Raw genomic sequence first — 3934 nt, forward strand, 5'->3', positions numbered from 1 at the left:
AAAGCATGAAGCCGATAGAGAGAGAAATGTTATATAATTTGTCTCTGATACAAAATCCAACCTTGAGAGAAAAAGTTGATAGGTTCATCGTGAAGAAGATGATTAGTGCTAAATTGAAACTTGGACTTGGAAATTCAAAAAACTTATAGGCTCTAATGATGCCATTAAGACTGAAGAGCAATTAGCTGATGAATTACATAAACCAATATTCACAAAGTTTCAGAGAAGGAAAGTTTATTCCAAGGAAGTTGATTATATCTGGTCTGCTGATTTGATTGAACTCAATAATGATAAGGGGTACAAGTATGCTTTAACCGTTATTGATTTGAGGAGTAGATATGCATGGGTTGTCCCTTTAAAAAACAAAACAGGTAATACTCTTATGTTAGCTTTTCAACAGATATTTAATAAAAGCAAGAGAAAACCTAAAAAATTGTGGACTGATGAGGGTAGAGAGTTTTATAACAAGACATTTATGAATTTTCTAAAAAATAACAGTATTACATTATACAGTACCTTTAATGAAGGGAAGGCAGTTGTTGTTGAACGTTTTAATCGTACCTTAAAGAGAGACTATATAAAAAATTCACACAACTCGGTTCACAACAATGGTCATCTTTTATTCAGGATATTGTGGATAAGTATAATGACACGATTCACACGTCAACGAATATGAAGCCATCAGAAACATTTACAAAATTAAAATATGAAAAAGAGATTAATGTCAGAAAACCTAAGTTCAAAGTTGGTGATATCGTAAGAATATATAGGTGGAAATCTCATTTTGAAAAGGGTTTTACTGAACGATGGACGAAAGAACTTTTTAAAATTGTTGATGTAATAGATACAGTTCCTTGGACTTATAAAATATATGATTTGGAAGGGGAAGAGATTTTAGGTTCATTTTATTCACAGGAATTACAAAAGACAAAACTAAGCAGATAATACACCTTTGTGGACACTAGAGGGACAAGTCCGAGGTGTATAACAGTATATAATGTGTGTCAAGGGGGACGTTCTTAGATCTGTGAACCCCAAACACAGAATCCTCAACTGAATAGTCAAGGTTTAACTTTTGTTTGTGTGTGCGTGTGTGTGTAATGGGAGCAATAGGTTGGCGCTTCACTCCCTCCTACTATACACCGTTGTGGACACTCGAGGGCCAAGTCCGAGGTGTATAACAGTATATAATGTGTGTCAAGGGGGACGTTCTTAGATCTGTGAACCCCAAACACAGAATCCTCAACTGAATAGTCAAGGCTTAACTTTTGTTTGTTGATGTGTATGTGTGTGTGTCCCAACCCTCACATTCAAAATCTCAACCCCAACCCTCACATTCAAAATCTCAACCCCAACTCAATCCTCGCCCAACATAATGTCTTTTTCAAAATGAGATTTCCACCTATATATATATATATTTTTACGTTTTTTTTTTTTCTTCTTCCAATTCTGTCTTTTAAGGCTTTCAGGTTTGATGACGTAGAAAGGGGGAGTAAGCCTGCACTTTCTTCCCAGAACTTTCTTGATCTTGTTCCCATCAAGCACCATCCGACAAAGAACTACATCGATAGGTTTAGATCCCAAAGAGTGATAGCAACTCCAAAAGTCTCCAAAATATAAATAAATAAAATAATAATAATAATAAATAAATAAATAAATAAATAAAAGCCCCCAAAAAAGTTTCAAGTGTTCAACATAAACCCAACTTTCCAAGTCTTCAAGGTATAACCACATTCCCGTTGAGTTTCTAAGATATGTATCACATTGTGAGTTATCAATCCAGAACCCACATTTCAAGTATTCAAAGTAAAACCAACTTACAAAGTCTCTTAAGGATAACTCATTTACTGATTTTTCAAAATTTGTGAGTCTCCAAGGTAGGACCCATATTTAGAACCATCTTGGCAGAACCCTTTTCCTGAGTCTCCAAGGTAGTTATTTAAACCATCAAGGCAGAACTCATTTACTGATTTTTTCAAAATTTGTGAGTCTCCAAGGTAGGCCCCATATTTAGAACCATCTTGGCAGAACCCTTTTCCTGAGTCTCCAAGGTAGTTATTTAAACCATCAAGGCAGAACTCATTTCTTGATTTTTTCAAAATTTGTGAGTCTCCAAGGTAAAACTTGTATTCTGGCTCATCAAGGTATAACTTGTTCAGTGGGTATTGTCTTGATAACTCACAATGAGTACTATTGCTGTAAAACTCTTTTTCAGGATTTTGCTGGTCTCCAATGTATAACTCTTTGGTTGGGTCATCAAGGACGAACTCGTTCTGTGGGTCTTGATCGCTCATAAGGTCTTCAACCAAGCCAACAATTTCGCCCCAAGTTGTAGCAAAAGCAGTATTTTCATTTCGTATTTCAGACACAATTTCCTGTGAGAGAAAATAATAATGTATTAATTAAGTTATTTAATTATTAAATGAGTATGCTTCAATCAAAGTTTGAAAATAGGAAAATAAAAAATCTTACCTCAATAGATAAGAGGTTTGAATCCAGTTCATCAACTTGAAGGTTTAGTTCCATACAAGACAGAGAGTTCCAAGGAACACCAAAGTCATCCCACTCAAGGTCTTGGTCGCTCATAAGGTCTTCAACCAAGCCAACAATTTCCCCCCAAGTTGTAGCAAAAGCAGTATTTTCTTTTTGTATTTCAGATACAATTTCCTGTGAGAGAAAATAATAATGTATTAATTAAGTTATTTAATTATTAAATGAGTATGCTTCAATCAAAGTTTGAAAATAGGAAAATAAAAAATCTTACCTCAATAGATAAGAGGTTTGAATCCAGTTCATCAACTTGAAGGTTTAGTTCCATACAAGACAGAGAGTTCGAGACAAGCACACAGAACACCATTGCCAGCAAGAACAAATGTTTAAAATGGAGCCTGGGTTTGAAGCTTTTATAGAGAAAGACTGGTGGGTGTGGTTTCCTTTGGAAATTCCCTGGGCAAGCCTAGGCAAGCCTTCATTGGGAAATTTTTCAAAACCATAACATCCTGTAATTTTCTAGTGATTTCTTTGTGAGTCAGAGATGAACTGGAAATGATGTAAGAGTGGGCGGGGCTTAGCAAAAGTAGGCGGAGCTTAGTAAAAGTGGGCGTGGCTTAGAAAAAATACCTTATGAAAAGTGGGCGGAGCTTAGCAAAAGTGGGCGGGGCTTAGGAAAAGTGGGCGTGGCTTAGCAAAAGTGGGCGGGGCTTAACAAAAAATAACCTGTGGCTCAGGAGGTGGTCAAACAAGAGCATTAAGAGATGTTTATCATTTCGTAATGGCACAAATGGGGTATCTTAAAAAATATAAAGATTCAAATGTTTTGTTTGTTAATATTTTAGATGGGGATTATTGTGCAAAGAAAATTAAACTATTGAAGGAATTTGAGAATGAACAAATCTTTATAGGTTCAATGAGTGAGCTGTTCAACCCCCAGGTGTTCAATTCAATGAGGTTCAACCTCCAAGTTAAAAGGGGAGACAAATAAATATACCTTGGGATAAAAAGGGGGGTTTATTTTTAGGGAAAAAAATTATGAATCGCTGAAAATCCCCCATTCATTTACATGGGGAAAAGTGAGCCAGAATCAGTATTCTTACCCTACTCATCTCCACGTGACCTCCCCTCCCAGATCACATCGGCACGTGACCTCCCCTCCCTGATCACATCTACACGTGACCTCCCCTCCCAGATCACATCTTCACGTGACCTCCCCTCCCTGATCACGTCTACACGTGACCTCCCCTACCTGATCACATGTACACGTGACCTCCCCTACCTGATCACATCTACACGTGACCTCCACTCCCTGATCACATGTACACGTGACCTCCCCTCCCTGATCACATCTACACGTGACCTCCCCTCCCTGATCACATGTACACGTGACCTCCCCTCCCTGATCACATCTACACGTGACCTCCCCTCCCTGATCACATCT

General features: G+C 37.5%; 1 long non-coding RNA gene across 1 annotated transcript; it reads right to left on the reverse strand.

The window, feature by feature from the left end:
- Positions 1-1857: 1857 nt before the first annotated feature.
- LOC147024961 (uncharacterized) lies at positions 1858-3168 on the reverse strand. The gene is made up of 3 exons (XR_015059282.1): positions 2765-3168; positions 2473-2667; positions 1858-2375 (listed from the first exon to the last, which is right to left on the reverse strand). It is a non-coding gene; the product is annotated as an uncharacterized LOC147024961 (long non-coding RNA).
- Positions 3169-3934: the final 766 nt, after the last annotated feature.

The sequence above is a fragment of the Eptatretus burgeri genome, chromosome 6 (assembly GCF_056783735.1).
Source record: "Eptatretus burgeri isolate ZD-2024b chromosome 6, Ebu_testis_v1, whole genome shotgun sequence".
Classification (NCBI taxonomy): Eukaryota; Metazoa; Chordata; class Myxini; order Myxiniformes; family Myxinidae; genus Eptatretus; species Eptatretus burgeri.